General features: G+C 37.9%; 1 non-coding gene across 1 annotated transcript; it reads left to right on the top strand.

Annotated features, from left to right (window-relative positions):
• The first annotated feature begins 2627 nt into the window (after positions 1–2627).
• Positions 2628–2737, top strand: LOC128285832 (small nucleolar RNA R71). The gene has a single exon (XR_008276380.1). It is a non-coding gene; the product is annotated as a small nucleolar RNA R71 (small nucleolar RNA).
• The last annotated feature ends 15727 nt before the right edge of the window (positions 2738–18464 follow it).

Below are 18464 nucleotides of genomic sequence, written 5' to 3'. Positions count from 1 at the left end.
TTGTATGTGCTTGAATTAGTTGAGTCCTTACAAGTAAGTATCGCCAGGTTGATAAACGAGCTACCGGCCTTTGGCTAAGTTGTTCTTTTGTGTATGAACATAAGGGTCGGTAATGTGAAATAAGTATGATTATGGGAATGTGTATTAATAAAGTGATTCATTTAGCCATGTGAATGTAATACGTTAGTCAAAGCTGATTCCATTGCTTGAGACTTACTAAGCATTAAAATGCTTACCCAGTTGCTTTGGCTCTCTGTTTTATAGGTTTCGCTCGTTAGCTATCGGATTCGGGATCAACGAAGTCGAAGTCATCCACACTATCAAAGCCCCCTTTTGGTACAATTTTGGTTGAGCTTTGAAATGGCATGTATAGGACTACCCTTTTGTTGCGTTTTAAGTACTTTTGTGATGTATGTGTATGCGACCATGCGAAAATGGCTCGTAAAAGTGGAGTATGGCATTAGACCATTTGTGTTTATGTATATATGTATGGTTTTATGATGTGACTACGGACTGAATGGAAGTGTGAGCAAATGATCAGCCATTGGAATGGCTAAAAATGATTATATGTGGACCTATGTATGACAAAACTCTAGTTGGTCCATAGAAACCACGAAATAGGTAAGGTTTACCTGAAAAACAGATGCTGACAGCAGCAGTGGTGTGGATTTGAAAAATCACTAAAAATTTTAGGAATGGAATTAAATAGTGAATAAATTATGTAAATTAACCTTGATGAATCTACTTTCATATGGAAGAAACGAAACGATCATATGAATTATATGTTAAGAGATATTAAAGTTCTCGTGAAACAGGGCCAGAACGGTTTCTGGATCCCCTGTTCCGACTTTAGAAATTCATTGTAAATTAACCAGAGATAATTAGGAGTCATTCCATATATGTATAGATTCCTCTCTGAGTATAGTTTCTATATAAACAAACGGCATCAGTATTGAATCCCTGTACAGGGAGATATCCAATTCGTAACGCACGAAGGTCAGTATAGTCGATCCCTGCAACAGGGGAGACTTTAACTAATAAACTGTACTAATTGGCTGGACCAAAAATTCTAGAAAAAAATATGTAGATGGATATATGAGTCTAGTTTCAGGAAAAAATTACGAAACAAATTTTTGAGCTTTGAAACTCAAGATATGATTTTTAAGGCGACACTGATGCAGTAACCAGCTTGTCTGGAAATTTCTAAATGGACTGTGAAGATAGTTAAACTAAGTTTGTGTGCACCTTGTATTCGATTCCGGTAACGGACTCGGGTACGGGGTGTTACACCTACACTCAGTACAAGCTCACCATTACCCACATCAATAACAGTTCTAGAAGTGGCTAAAAAGGGTCGACCTAAGATCATGGATACCTCAATATCCTCATCCATGTCCAATATAACAAAATCAACATGGTATATAAATTTATCGACTTTAGCAAGTACATCTTCAATAATACCCCTAGGATACCTAATTGGTTTGTTAGCTAATTGAATATTCATCCTAGTGGGTTTTGGTTCCCCGAGACCAAATTGTTTGAACATTTTTTAAGGCATAACATTTATACTAGCCCCCAAATCAGCCAAAACTTTTTCAACATTTAAACTACCAATAAGACAAGGAATAGTAAAACTCTTTAGATCTTTAAGCTTGTTGGGTAGTTTGTCTAGGAGAATGATCGAGCAATCCTCATTGAGCTCTACAGTTGACAAGTCGTCTAACTTCCTTTTATTTTTTTAACATCTCCTTTAAAAATTTTGCATACTTGGGCATCTAGAAAAGAGTTTCAGCAAAAGGTAAGTTAATATGTAGTTTTTTTTAAAAGCTCAAGAAATTTACCATATTGTTCTTTTATGTTGTCTTGCTTCAATGCTGTCGGATATGGAATTTGTTGTTTGAATTCTCTAACCGCTAGCTTATGATCTTTCTTGCTTTCCCCAACCCTATCATTTTTCTCAATGGCTTCTAAATTTAGCTTCTTTTCAAGCTCGACTAACCCTTCCATGCTTGGAACAGTGATTGCGTGGGCTTGCTCCATTAGGTTAGTTTCACTGTTACCAAGTAAGCTACCTTGTTGTCTTTCTGAAACTAGTTTAGCAAGCTGTCCAATCTAATTTTCAAGCCCTTGAATCAATGCTTGTTGATCTTTCAGAGCTATCTCAATGTTTCAAAATTGAGTTTCGGATACCTCAAGGTTTGGTTTCTGTTCTTGCTGATAAGGTTGCTAAAAACCTAGAGGGGGTTGTTACCCATAAAGTTGACTTGCTCATACTCCATACTAGAACCGAAGGGTAAACATTCTGAATAATTTATCCCCGCTCCATTCGCATCACGTTGCACTATCAAATTCACCTGCTTAGAAAAATTCAAACCATCAATTTTCTTACGAAAAGCTTCAACCTGATTTGCTAACATAGAAACTGCATCAATATGAAAAACATCAATTTCTTTTATTGGTTTCATTCTCATGACTTTGCACTAATAGTTATTCAGTGTCATTTCGCAAATAAACTCTTGAGCTGCCTAAGGTGTCTTATTATTCAATGTTCTACCAGCAGCTACATCAATTAGTTTCCTAATCGAGGGATTCAAACTGTGGTAAAAGGTTTGAACTTGTAACTACAAAGGTAACCACAATGAGGACACCTTCTCAAAATATCCTTAAATCTCTGTCATGCATTATATAATATTTCCAAATCAATTTGAGCAAAAGAAGAGATGTTGTTCCTTAACTTATTTATTTTATCCGGTAGGAAGTACTTCAATAAAACTTCTCAGTCATCTGATCCCAAGTCGTGATAGAACCCCGTGGAAATGAATTCAACCATTGTTTTTGTAACAGCCAGTTTTTTAGTGGTGTCAGAAATAGTGGTTTTGAGGCCACAAATTCGATGAGTGAATTTGTAAATATTATCATTTAATATTTACGAGTCAAAATAGCATTTTAATAAATTTTTATAATGATAATTTATGCTATTTGAACGAATAATTAGGTTCATGTGGTAAATCCTTAAAGTCAAGTGGTTTTACAAAAGGAGATTTCGGGACCTCATTTTTATAAATGGAGCCCGTAAATATTTTGTTAATTATTTCAGAGTGTTATTTGGGTTGTAACAAAATATGGTTAATAAATTTTAATGTTTAGATAGTTAATTAAAGAAAAAGGGCTAAATTGTAAAAGTCGCATAAGTTAATCGCTATTAAGTTATAAAGGCTAAATGGGTTTAAATAACTTGTTGGATGGTTTTATTTGGAAAATAAGCCATATTCATTTATGTTGGACAGTTTATTAATGGTTTATTTATAAAAATTATAAGTTATATTATAAATTCATAATGTAAAAAAAAAAGTAAATAAAACAAAAATAAGACAAATGGCCATTTCATTATTTTTTATTCACTTTCTTCAACCGTTCTTCACCGAAAGTCGTGGTTCAAGAATACCAAAGTTTTGGTCATGCTTAAAATCAATTGTATTGTATGTATTTTTATCACGTTTTTAATTATTTTTATGTTTTTAATATCGTTACAACTAGGTCTAGCTAACATGTACCTTTGTTTTTGAATCTGTTAAAAAATTTAGAAGTTGCCATTGATTAATATTGGTTGTTTTTTATGATAATTATGTGTTTAAAGCTTTGATTGTAGTATTTGGTTGTTATGTGAAGTAATTTTTATTAGTTTTTTTAATGATTAAATTGTTAAATTATTAAAATTTCAAGGTTTGATGGTGAAATAAAGATATAATTGGGACTGTTTAAGGGCCTAGATTATTCAGTTGTAAATTTTAAACTTGAGAAAATGGTTAATTTGATTATTTTTGGGTTAAGGGACTAAATTGCAATAGTTGTAAAAGTTAGGGGCAATTGTGTAATTTTAAAAAATAAAAGGGTATAAAATGAATAAATTAATTGGCATATGAATATAAGATAATAAAGGGAAAGTTTACATTTTAGATCAAGACCCTATTGACTTGCGTGGAAAAGGGAAAATTTCAAAAGTCCTTGAACTTCTACAACTATTACAATTCAGTCCAAGTAAGTTCGTAACTTGATTAAATCAATTAGTTGTTGTTTCGATTGTTTAATATCTAATTTTTTAAATAGGAATCTAATTTTTTGGCTTGAAGGAAATAATTAAGACCATAGTTGAAAGACACTATGGCACCATACCAGAAACGAGTAAGACCATAGCTGAAAGACGTTATGGCATCAAAACTCTATCGAGTAAGACTATAGCTGAAAGACGTTATGTCATCATGATTCTATTGAGTAAGACTATAGCTAAAAGACGTTATGGCATCACGATTCTATCGAAGAAAACCATAGCTGGAAGACGATAAGGCATCACGAATCAAAGAAATAAGAGTAGAGCTGAAAGACACCATGGCACTCTTCAATCATTTGCTATTCACATAACACATTTCAAGTGAGGTATGTATCGTAAGTATGAATACAAGCTGAACTTTTGACTAGTATAGTTTGATAACGAATTTTAAAGCCTTGGAGTGATTTATATATACTTTATACATCTATAAATACGTTAAATCGTGATGTGGTGGTCTGTTTAGAGAATTAAATGGTGATATGAGTATTTTCCTAGATTTCAATGTTATTTCATTTTATTCACTGAGTAAGTAAAGATTAATGGAAGGACATATATAAAAACTTAATGTACTAATGTTCATAAGAAATGGAAAAATGGATATGCACATATGCAATGAAAAGGATGAGAATTTATCATGTGACGGATGAAATAAGCATGAAATTTATTTCTTAATATAGATTAGGTTTACTTATTATCTACTAACTATGTGGACTCAAATGTGTAGAATGTGAAATGGATATATATATGTGTGATGGATGATATATATAATGTAACATCCTGAAATAGGGCTTAGTCGGAATGGTGGTTTTGGGACCACAAATCTGACATTAAAATATTTACTTTTATGATTATTATGAGGCTTAGAATATGAGCATATGCATGTGTTAAATTTTCATGAAGAAATTCTTTAAGTAAGGTGTTCAATTGGAAATTAAGGACTAAGTAGAATAAATTGCAAAACTTGAATTCTAGAAGCAATTTGTACGAAATTGCTTTGGGTTATGAATTAGAATGTCTTGGAGAGCAATTTTCCCAAATTCTAAGTTTTTGGGCAAAAATGGGCTTGCATGGATGGAATTTTAAGGAAAGGGCTTAAGGACATTTTGGTTATTTGGTATTTTAATGAAATAAAATGGGAAAAATGAACCAAAATCAGCCCATTCTCTTCCTTTTCCAGCCGAAACTTCAAGGGTTTCCATAGCTAGGGTTTTCAAGCTTTCCAAGCTCAATAGTAAGTGCTCCCAAGCCCCATTTTTCATGCTCTTTGTATTTTTGAAATCCCGGTAGCTTGCTCTCTCCATTTCTACCCATATTTCATGCTAGGGTTCATGTTTAAAAATTTACCCATGCATGAGTTTCTTGTATTTTGATATATTATGGAGGAATATGAAAGATGAATGTGTATTAAACATCTTTTCCTAGTTGATTTTCATGAAAAATCCTTATAGGGACTATTTTGCAAAAGATGTAAATGTGTGGTAGAAATGAGAAAATAATGGAAAATGTGGGCTACCATAAGAAGGAAAAGTGTTTGGCTAGGCTTGGGTATGATAAAAAGTGCATGTGTTTCATTATACGAGCCTAGGGACTTAGTCGTAAAAATGTGAAAGATTAGAGGCAAAATGGTCATTTGGACCGGGGGTAATTATTAAACTTGAAATATATAATGTAGTGTATTACTGAGTTAAATTTTGTTGTTATAGACCCCGAGGAACAAATTCCAGAGGTCGATCGAGGTAAACACAAGGTTTCAGAATAACCGAAACACAACTTTAAAAAGAATACCAGGTAAGTTCGGATAACTTAAAGTAAACCCCTAATATGCATAATTGAATGATTTATGAATGCATGATGATTGCATTTATTATTAGCATGAAATATCATACAAATGCATGTTTGATGGTATCATGTGAAAAATGTCTCGGATGAGGTTGACAAAAAGAATTCAATGGATAAACCCTCATTGATATGTGTAAAGAGATCCTGCATGTGTTGCAGTAAGGATTTAGCCCAGATGGGTAATCCGTGATCTCAAGTATGAAAAGGATCTAACCCAGACGGGTGTTCCTTGAATGATCAAGCCTCTCAAAGAATATGTGTGCATTATGGATTTAGCCCAGACGGGTAATTAGATTAGGGTCTGAATTTAGCCTGGACTAGTAATTCAGATCCGAGCTCATTAAGGGTGTTTGACGTTATAAGGGATTTAGCCTGGACTGGTAATCTCGACATCACCTTATGAGTTCATGATATGGGGGATTTAGCCTAGACTGCTAATCCTACCATGAGATGTGAGGTTCGTGGGAGTGCATATATGTGAAATGATCATTTGTAAGAATTGACGGATAATGGGTATTCCATTGAGGTTTCCTGGAAACTCAATGGGATTAATATGATGTATGTCAATAAGATGATGAATGATGAGCTCATCTACATAAATTACATGATGCTTTATTACGTAACTAACTCATTGATTGAGTGCATGTGATAGGGAATCGTTTCATAATTGATGATTTCATGATTTAAATACGGATGTATGCTAATTACTCGTTAAGTTTACTTTTCGGTTATTCGAGCTTACTAAGCATGTAAATGCTTATCCCTCTCTTTTTCGTTGTCTGAAAAAGCTCGAGGATTCGAAAGGATTGGAAGACGATTGGAGAGTCAACACACTATCAACTAGACAAGCTTTGGTATAAAGACTTTGTGTAACACCCCGAACCCGAGACCGTCGCCGGAGTCGAACACGAGGTGTTAACAGACTTCAAACCACTTATTGAGAATTTCCAGACAAGCTGCCAATCTGTGTACTGGTCGCTTCAAAAATCATAACTTGAGTTTTACCACTCGAAAATCAGTTTCGTAATTTTTCCCTAAAACTAGACTCATATTTCCATCTACAGATTTTTTTTCTAGAATTTTTGGTCGAGCCAATTAGTACAGTTTATTAGTTAAAGTCTCAAATGTTACAGGGGTCGACTACACTGACCTTCATGCGTTACAACTCGAATAACTCCCTGTGCAGGGCTTTAATACTGATGCCGTTTGTTTCTATAGAAACTAGACTCAAAGAGGAATTTATACATATATGGTATGACTCCTAATTATCTCTGGTTAATTTATAATGAATTTTCAAACTCGGAACAAGGAATCCAGAAACCGTTCCGGCCCTGTTTCACGAAAACCCAAATATCTCTTAACATACAACTCATATGACCGTTTAGTTTCTTCCATATGAAAATATATTCATCAAGGTTCATTTACATAATTTATTCACTATTTAATTCCATTATTACTATTTTTAGTGATTTTTCACATCCACATCACTGTTGCTGCCAGCATCTATTTCTAGGGTAGACTTTCTCTAACACATAGTTTCTATGATTCAACCACCCCTTTTTCATATATAGTCCAAAATATAATCATGATGACCCATTCTAATGGCTGGTCATTGCCAAACATTTCCATGCCTCTTAATGAGCATATACATACCAAATGATTATAACATTATGCTGAAAACATTTATAAGCCATTTTCGCATGGCTATTCAAAATTTTACATACCAAGTTCAAACAAAACATAATAGCCTATACATGCCGAAATGTACTCCTAGACCAACTACGAAGAAAATACCAAAAGTTGTTAGCGGTGTGATGACTTGACGACGGTCCCGAAACACGGAAAATGGATCAAGAACCTAAATAAGCAACAATAAGCACCAAATGAGTACATAACTCAGTAAGTCATAAGCATTGCACTACCATCCATTAATAACATTGTCATAAGAGGAAACAAAATGAAACGATGCTAATTACTTCCTCCAAGCGAACTATACCATAGTTCCTTAGACCTTTCGGTTCAATCTCACACCAAGTTACACATTCACATTCACATTCCACATACTAATCAATAGGATATTTGAAGCGTTTTTATACATCATTTTGTTTTTGTTACAATCATACAACTAAATAGCCTTTTCACTTATTCCACGATAATTCTCATGTACGTGACTTCAATTAAAATTGTCACATAGGTTCAAAACTTACCAAGCTCAACTCCAAATATAAACATAGCGCCTATTAGCCATGAACTCAAGGTGCTTACCCGATCCGCTGTCCGTGATCAACTTAACAATGTCGCACACTCAGTGTCAATGGTGATTTCAAAACATATAGTGAGTCCGCACACTTAGTGCTATAAAATCAACTCGCACACCTAGTGCTATATAATCAAACTCGCACACTTAGTGCTGTACAAATTAAAAACCCGCACACTTAGTGCCATTCTCATGATCACAAATGTTTATACCCGCACACTTAGTGCCGAAATCAACAACTCAATACATCTCACCTCTTTTCCTTTCATTCAATACTTTCATCACCACATACATACATGTATATAAATTCATCATTCCATTCGGCATAATTTCATAGACATCATGTCTATTTAAATCGATACAAAATATACACTTAGTGACTTACCTTGTGTTGGGTAAAATAGTTCCACGTCGGCTACTCGATGACCTTCGTCTTTCCCTTGCTTGATTCTCCCTCTTTAACTCCTTGAGCTTAATCTTGATGCAAGTATAGCCAAACCCCTTCCTAATCCTCTTCCAACCCAAGCATGAAGCAAAAATTCTCTCTTCTTCCTTAGGATTTTCGGTCAAGAGAGAATGAAAGGATGAACAAAATTTTTTTCTTTCTTTCCCCTCAACTCACGGCAATGGAGCATGCATGAGACCATTTTTTTCTTTTTCCCATTTCTTTATTACCCATGCTCATTAATTTATTTTTTTCCACCCATGATGCACCAACAAAACATGTTTATGACATGTTTTGCCCATATTTCTTTGTCATGGCCGGCCACTAGAACTTGGGGGGGGGGAAATTTGACATGCAAGTCCTCCCCTTTGGCTACATGCACTATTAGGTCCTTATAAATTAGCCTATCACTTTTCAAAAGTGTCACACAAGTCCTACTAATTGAATTCACATGCTATCGGCTAAATCGAAGCTTGAAATTTTCACACATTCATAATTACATATTCTAGACAATAAATATTACGTTCAAACATTTCGGTGACTCGGTTTAGCGGTCCCGAAACCACTTCTCGACTAGGGTAAATTTTGGGCTGTCACAACTCTCCCCCACTTAAGAAATTTTCGTCCCCGAAAATCTTACCGGTAAATAGGTTTGGGTAACGCTCTTTCATAGAGTTCTCGGGTTCCCAAGTAGCTTCTTCCATTCCGTGTTTGAGCCATAACACTTTTACTAATGGAACCCTTTTGTTTCGCAACTCCTTCATTTCACGAGCTAGGATACGAATCGGTTCTTCTTCATAACTCATATCGGCTTGAATTTCAACCTCTGATGGACTAATTACGTGAGACGGATCAGATCTATAGCGTCGAAGCATCGAAACATGAAAGACGTCGTGAATCTTTTCAAGTTAGGGGGCAAAATCAAACGATACGCAACTGGACCGACTCGTTCGGATATCTCATATGGCCCGATAAACCTCAGACTCAATTTGCCCTTGCGCCCAAATTTGAGTATCTTTTTCCAAGGAGAAACTTTAAGAAACACTTTATCTCCCACCTGATACTCAATGTCTTTTCGTTTCAGATCCGCGTACGACTTCTGACAATCGGAGGCTATCTTCAGATTTTCACGGATTACTCTTACTTTACTCAAAGCATCTTTAATCAAATCCACTCCGAAAGTTTTGCTCTCACCGAGCTCGGTCCAAAACAATGGTGTATGGCATTTACGCCTCGTACAAGGCCTCGTAAGGCGCCATCTTAATACTTGATTGAAAACTATTGTTGTGCGAATTCAATCAAAGGTAAATACCGTTCCATGAACCATCGAACTCGAGGATGCAACATCTCAACATATCCTCAAGTATCTGAATTATTCGCTCGGATTGACCATCGGTTTGGGGTGAAAGGCGGTCTGAAATGCAACTTGGTACCCAAAGCTTCTTGCAATTTCTTCCAAAATCGCGAGGTGAACCTCGGATCTCTATCGACACAACAAAATCGGTACCCCATGTAATCTCACAACTGAGAAACGTACAATTCAGCTAGTTTATCCAATGAAAATCCGTGATACGGGGATAAAGTGAGCCGACTTAGTCGGTCTATCAACAACAACCCAAATCGCATCCTTCTTACTAGTCGACAATGGCGGCCGGACACAAAGTCCATTGTGACTCGATCCCATTTCCACTCGGGTATCATGATCGGTTGAAGTAACCTCAAAGGCACTTGATGTTCCGCTTTCACTTATTGACATATTAAACATCTCAAACAAAGTCGGAGATGTCTCGTTTCATACCATGCCACCAAAACCGACATTTCAAATCGTTGTACATCTTCGTACTCCCGGGTGAATTGACATTCGGCTACAATGAGCTTCATTCGAATCATCGAAATGAGTTCGAATTTCTTGGAACACACAAACGATTTCGAACCTCAAACAATCATCATCATCAATTTGAAACTCGATTCCTTGTTCGAACACACTCAAATTGCTTTGCAACCAACTCATCGTCAACTTTCGAGCTTCGCGAATTTGATGAGTCAATAATGGTTTGGCCTTTAATTTGGCTATTAACACATTGTTGGGTAGGATAGACAAGTGTACATTCATAGCTCGTAAAGCAAACAGTGATTTTCGGCTTAAGGCGTCCGCAACCACATTAGCCTTTCCCGGGTGATAATCAATGACAAGCTCATAATCTTTTAACAACTCGAGCCAACGTCTTTGTCACAGATTTAAGTCTCTTTGAGTCATCAAATATTTGAGACTTTTGTGATCCGAATACACATGGCACTTCTCACCAAATAAGTAATGTCGCCATATCTTTAAGGCGAATACGATGGCAGCCAATTCGAGATCATGGGTCGGATAATTTTTCTCATGTGGCTTTAATTATCTCGACGCATAAGCCACAACTCGACCTTCTTGCATCAATACGCAACCTAACCCAAGTAGGGAGGCATCACTATAGATGACAAACTCTTTGCCGATTCGGGTCAGTACTAGTCTTCGGAGCTTCAGTCAAATGAGTTTTCAATTGGTCGAAACTTTTCGACACTTTTCCGTCCATTCAAACTTGACATCTTTACAAGCGGTTTAAGTCATGGGTGTGGCTATCATCGAGAATCCTTTTACAAACCATCGGTAGTAACCGCAAGTCCCAAAAGCTCGAACCTCGGTAATATTTCTTGGAGGCTTCCAGTTAAGTATGGCTGAAATTTTGCTCGGTCGACTCGAATACCGATCGAGATACCACATGACCCAAGAAGCTAACCTCTCTTAACCAGAACTCACACTTGCTGAACTTAGCATATAACTACTTATCCCGTAAAATTTGCAACACTAATCTCAGGTGCTCCATATGTTCGGTCTCATCTCTTGAATAGACCAAGATGTCGTCAATGAACACAACTACGAACCGATCCAAATACGGGCTGAAGATCCGATTCATCAAATCCATAAATACCGCAGGGCATTAGTGAGCCCAACGGCATCACTAAGAACTCGTAGTGACCATATCTCGCTCAAGGCGCTTTGGGTATGTCCGAGTCCCGAATTATGGCGATAATAGCCCGATCTCAAATCTATTTTTGAGAACACCGAGGCTCCTTCAGTTGATCGAACAAATCATCGATCTGTGATAGCGGATATTTGTTCTTTATTGTCACTTTATTAAGTCGACGATAGTCGATGCACAACCTCATGGTTCCGTCCTTCTTTTTCACAAACAACACTGGTGCACCCCAAGGTGAAAAACTTGGTCGAGCGAAACCTCTATCCATCAACTCTTGCAACTGAGCTTTCAACTCCTTCAACTCGATTGGTGCCATACGATACGGTGCTATCGAAATTGGCGTAGTCCCAGGTACAAGATCAATACCAAACTCTACTTCCCGAACAGGTGGTAAACCCGGTAATTCTTCAGGAAAAACATCCGGGTATTCACAAACCACCGGCACCGATTCGGGTTTCTTTTTCAATTCCTTGTCATCAAGTACATACGCAAGGTATGCTTCGCACCCCTTTCTTACATGTTTCTGGGCCAACATTGCTGATATTACAGTTGGCAACCTCTTTAAGTCCGTAGACTCAACTCGGATTATCCCGTTATTCGCGCACCTCAAATCAATAGTCTTGCTTTTGCAATTCACAACCGCATCATGCACCGTCAACCAATCCAAACCAAGAATAACATCAAATTCATCAAGCGGCAAAAGCATCGGTCCGCCGAAAGCGGGACCCTCGAATTACTAGGGACATTTCTTGCACACTTTGTCGACAAGCACGTATTGACCCAAAGGGTTTGACACTCGAATTACGAACTCGAGAGACTCAACAGGTAGAGTCTTACTAGATGCTAAGGTTTCACATACATATGAATGAGTAGAGCCAGGGTCAATCAATGCAATCACACTAGTATCAAAGAGAGTGAAAGTACCGGTGATAACATCGGGGAGGATGCTTCCTCTCGTGCACGGATGGCATATGCCCTAGCAGAGTACTGGTCTCGGATCGAACAGTAGTGTCGGTGGCCCCTCTCGACTACCACCCCTACCTCCTGAAATTCTTGGTGGTCTACCTCTAGCTATCATTCCACTAGGTCTTGCACCTTGCATCCTATTCTTCTCATCAAGCTCCGTGCAATCTCTAATGAAGTGGTCCTTCGAACCGCATCCGTAACAAGCCCTATTGGTAGACTTACCCCAACATTCACCTATGTGTCTTCTCCCACATTGGGGGCATTTAGGTTTCTCTTGACGGTTATTGCCCACACTAGCTACCGAAGTAGCTCGGGAGTCCGTCAATGGTCGTGCTCTAACGGAAATTCCCGCAGTCGTCCTCGATTTATTAGTGTCCTCCCTGAACTTCTTTACAGCCGAGAATGGAGCTTTACCCGTCGATATTTTGCGATAGTCTCTAGCTTCAAATTCAGCCTTCTTCTTCTCCTTTCCAAGTTCCTCCGCCTTGCAGGCTCGTTCAACTAGTGTTACGAATTCTTTTATCTCCAAAATACCCACTAGTAGCTTTAGATCTTCATTCAATCCTTCTTCAAACCTCTTGCACATAGCAACCTCATCACCACACACTCCGGGCATACCGATCGAGTCTTACGAACTCATGTTCAGTATTCAGATCTTGTCATACTGGCCTTGCTTGAGTTCCAAGAATTCCTTACGCTTTTGATCGATGAACCATTGACTAATATATTTCTTTGAAATTTCTTGAAAGAAATCCAAAGTAACTCGTTCGTTTGGGACTATGGAAATCAAGGTCCTCCACCAATAGTAGGTGAGTCCCGCAACAAGGATATAGCACACTTTAAACATTCATCGGTGTGCATGATAGTTCATCAAACACCGAATGGTGTTATCAAGCGAACTTCGCCTTTCGGCATCATCGGTAACTATGGCCTGAACTCTTCAGCCCGCTTTCTAATCAAGTCTACAGTGGCTTACTCAACCTCACGAGGTCGATGAATCGATGGCATTACGGCTCTTGGGGTGGATTATTCAAATTCGGAATTGTTGGACAGCCGGATTGGTTCGGGCATATTATGCGACCCACTCATTCATCATGGTAAAGAAGGCTTGTTTAGCCCCTCACCTTGATTATTCGCAGATGATCGAGGTTCAACAGTGGCGTCCCTTGTGCGAGGAGCAGCCGCTACACTTTCAACGTCATCCGCCAAGGTTCTCTCTACACCGGATCCATTTACTAATCAAAACAACAATTTTAACCGTCAGAAGTCATCACACATTTAAACATTAACATTAAGGCATGTATAGCTAGACTCATACGTCCTATAGTAGTCCTAGAACCGACTAAACCATAGCTTTGATACCAATAAAATTGTAACACCCCGAACCCGAGACCGTCGCCGAAGTCGAACACGAGGTGTTAACAGACTTCAAACCACTTATTGAGAATTTCCAGACAAGCTGCCAATCTATGTACTAGTCGCTTCAAAAATCATAACATGAGTTTTACCACTCGAAAATCAGTTTCGTAATTTTTCCCTGAAACTAGACTCATATGTCCATCTACAGATTTTTTTTCTAGAATTTTTGGTCGAGCCAATTAGTACAGTTTATTAGTTAAATTCTCCCATGTTACAGGGGTCGACTACACTGACCTTCATGCGTTACAACTTGAATAACTCCCTGTGCAGGAATTTAATACTGATTCCGTTTGTTTCTATAGAAACTAGACTCAAAGAGGAATTTATACATATATGGTATGACTCCTAATTATCTCTGGTTAATTTATAATGAATTTTCAAAGTCGGAACAGGGAATCTTGAAACCGTTCCGGCCCTGTTTCACGAAAACCCAAATATCTCTTAACATACAACTCATATGACCGTTTCGTTTCTTCAATATGAAAATAGATTCATCAAGTTTAATTTTCACTATTTAATTCCATTCCTACTATTTTTAGTGATTTTCACATCCACATCATTATTCTTTGCCAAAGATCTATTTCTAGGGTAGACTTTCTCTAACACATAGTTTCTATGATTCAACCACCACTTTTTCATATATAGTCCAAAATATAATCATGATGACCCATTCTAATGGCTGGTCATTGCCAAACATTTCCATGCCTCTTAATGAGCATATACATACCAAATGATTATAACATTATGTGAAAACATTTATAAGCCATTTTCGCATGGCTATTCAAAATTTTACATACCAAGTTCAAACAAAACATAATAGCCTATACATGCGAAATGTACTCCTAGACCAACTACGAAGAAAATACCAAAAGTTGTTATCCGGTGTGATGACTTCGACGACGGTCCCGAGCACGCAAAATGGATCAAGAACCTAAATAAGCAACAATAAGCACCAAATGAGTACATAACTCAGTAAGTCATAAGCATTGCACTACCATCCATTAATAACATTGTCATAAGAGGAAACAAAATGAAACGATGCTAATTACTTCCTCCAAGCCGAACTATACCATAGTTCCTTAGACCTTTCGGTTCAATCTCACACCAAGTTACACATTCACATTCACATTCCACATACTAATCAATAGGATATTTGAAGTGTTTTTATACATCATTTTGTTTTCGTTACAATCATACAACTAAATAGCCTTTTCACTTATTCCACGATAATTCTCATGTACGTGACTTCAATTAAAATTGTCACATAGGTTCAAAACTTACCAAGCTCAACTCCAAATATAAACATAGCGCCTATTAGCCATGAACTCAAGGTGCTTACCCGATCCGCTGTCCGTGATCAACTTAACAATGTCGCACACTCAAAGTCAATGGTGATTTCAAAACATATAGTGAGTCCGCACACTTAGTGCTATAAAATCAACTCGCACACCTAGTGCTATATAATCAAACTCGCACACTTAGTGCTGTACAAATTAAAAACCCGCACACTTAGTGCCATTCTCATGATCACAAATGTTTATACCCGCACACTTAGTGCCGAAATCAACAACTCAATGCATCTCACCTCTTTTCCTTTCATTCAATACTTTCATCACCACATACATACATGTATATAAATACATCATTCCATTCGGCATAATTTCATAGACATCATGTCTATTTAAATCGATACAAAATATACGCTTAGTGACTTACCTTGTGTTGGGTAAAATAGTTCCACGTCTGCTACTCGATGACCTTCGTCTTTCCCTTGCTTGATTCTCCCTCTTTAACTCCTTGAGCTTAATCTAGATGCAGGTATAGCCAAACCCCTTCCTAATCCTCTTCCAACCCAAGCATGAAGCAAAAATTCTCTCTTCTTCCTTAGGATTTTCGGTCAAGAGAGAATGAAAGGATGAACAAAATTTTTTTCTTTCTTTCCCCTCAACTCACGGCAATGGAGCATGCATGAGACCATTTTTTTCTTTTTCCCATTTCTTTATTACCCATGCTCATTAATTTATTTTTTTCCACCCATGATGCACCAACAAAACATGTTTATGACATGTTTTGCCCATATTTCTTTGTCATGGCCGGCCACTAGAACTTGGGGGGGAAATTTGACATGCAAGTCCTCCCCTTTGGCTACATGCACTATTAGGTCCTTATAAATTAGCCTATCACTTTTCAAAAGTGTCACACAAGTCCTACTAACTGAATTCACATGCTATCGGCTAAATCGAAGCTTGAAATTTTCACACATTCATAATTACATATTCTAGACAATAAATATTACGTTCAAACATTTCGGTGACTCGGTTTAGCGGTCCCGAAACCATTTCCCGACTAGGGTCAATTTTGGGCTGTCACACTTTGTTTGTTTTGTTCAATGGCATGTATAATATTTTTGAGTATTTTATTATATGTTTCATTTCATTTGCCAAAAGAAGGCATGTAAGAATATGTTTATCTCTTTGTATATGGGCACGAAAATTGGCTTAATTGAAGTAGGCTATGACTTACGAATTTATGCATGGTTTTTTTTTACAAGTGATGGGTCGTTACCAATTGGTAATGAGTCACATGAACAAGCCAATTTCGGATGAATTAAAGTGATATGGGAACCCATAAACACTAAGTGGGAAATAACCTATCATGTATGAAACCAATGATATGAGGTTTCCATACATCTAGTTTAATTAATATTATTTACAAGTGTATAATTTTGTTTTGCTTTGAATTTGGTAACCACTAAGCACAAGTAGTAGAAAGGGGTGACTAAAAGCTTGGAAAATAGCCTATTAGAGTCCACATGGTTACACACAAGGGCGTGTGTCTAGGAAGTGTGTGACACATGGTTCCCTCCCATGGGCGTGTACTATGGCCGTGTGTCCTCTGCACTTAAAATTTTAGCTCAAAGTTGTACACGGGTAGGCCATACGGGCGTCATCATGGTCGTGTTAAAAAGGCAGTGTCGTCCACGGGTAGGCAGCACGGGTGTGTGCCATGGCCGTGCTGATAAGTCAGTATTGCCCACGGCTGAAGGGCATGGGCGTGCCCCAAGTCAAACGGGCGTGTGAGTCTATACGGCCCACTTACACGGGCGTGTGACACTTTATGATAAGGAAAAAATTTCCTAAAGAGCCCAAGGTTTATCGAACGTACCCAAATTTGTTTTGCACTACATCTAGGTATGTTATAGGCCTCGAAGGCCTATATCAGGGACAAGTTGTTCATGGATGAAAAGCTTAAAATTTGAGTAAAACTTGGTGACCCAATTTGGTATGTTTCAAAATGTAAAGTCTTGGTAATGCCTCGAATCATATCCCGGCGTCGGGTAAGGGTGAGGGGTGTTACATTTATTGGTATTAAAGCTACAGCTTAGTCGGTTCTAGGACTACCGTAGAGGATGTTAAAGTTCGCTATACATGTCATTATTCAAATGTTGATAGTGTGACGTCTCCTAATTGTTTAAATTGTTTTGAATATAGTGAATGTCTTCCAATCAGGCACAAGATGAGTCCGAGGGAGCCGAGAGCCATGCTCCAGCTTCCGTATAGCGAGCTATATCTAATAGTAGTAGAAGGCTGATGTCAGAAGGTCGAGAAGAGGCCCGAGATGCCTTCTTCGATGTGATGGATGAATGGTTTGTGGATTATTTGAGAAATCACCCCAATATACCAAGACCTCCCCCACCCCCTAACCAACCTGATGAGGATGTGCCACGAGGTAAGGAACCGGTGAGAATCGGTAAAGCCCCTATAGATAAGCTTAGAAAATATGGGGCTATGGAATTCAGAGCTAAAGTTGATGATGACGCTGAAAGAGCCGAGTCCTGGCTCGAAAATACTACACGGGTGCTAGATGATTTGTCATGCACACCCGAGGAATGTTTGAAGTGTGTTGTGTCCCTTTTGAGGGACACTGCATACAATTGGTGGAAGACCGTATCCTCGGTAGTGTCAAAAGAAAATATTACTTGGGATTTCTCCCAAGCAGAGTTAAGGAAGAAATATATATTAGCCAACGATTTTTGGACTCGAAGCGAAAGGAGTTCTTGGAACTCAAACAAAGGAACAAGACTATAGCAGAATACGAGAGAGAGTTCGTACGACTAAGTCAGTACGCAACTGAACGGGTCCAAAGTGAATCGAAAATGTGTAAACGCTTTGATGAAGGTCTGAATGAGGATATCAAGTTGTTGATTGGGATCTTGGAAATACGGGAGTTTGCCGCATTGTCCGATCAAGCTAAGAAGGCCGAGGAACTTAATAATGAAAGAAAACAAGCTAAGAGAGAGGCTCGAGTTGTGAGCAAGAGGTCTAGCGTTAAAACACTCTCGTTTTCCACGAAGAAAGCTAGGAGCCTACATGAACGCTCTACTTCGTCAGTGGGATATTTGGGTAGATTGAG

Source organism: Gossypium arboreum, chromosome 12, assembly GCF_025698485.1.
Source record: "Gossypium arboreum isolate Shixiya-1 chromosome 12, ASM2569848v2, whole genome shotgun sequence".
NCBI lineage: Eukaryota > Viridiplantae > Streptophyta > Magnoliopsida > Malvales > Malvaceae > Gossypium > Gossypium arboreum.
This window is presented reverse-complemented; position numbering and strand designations above follow the sequence as displayed.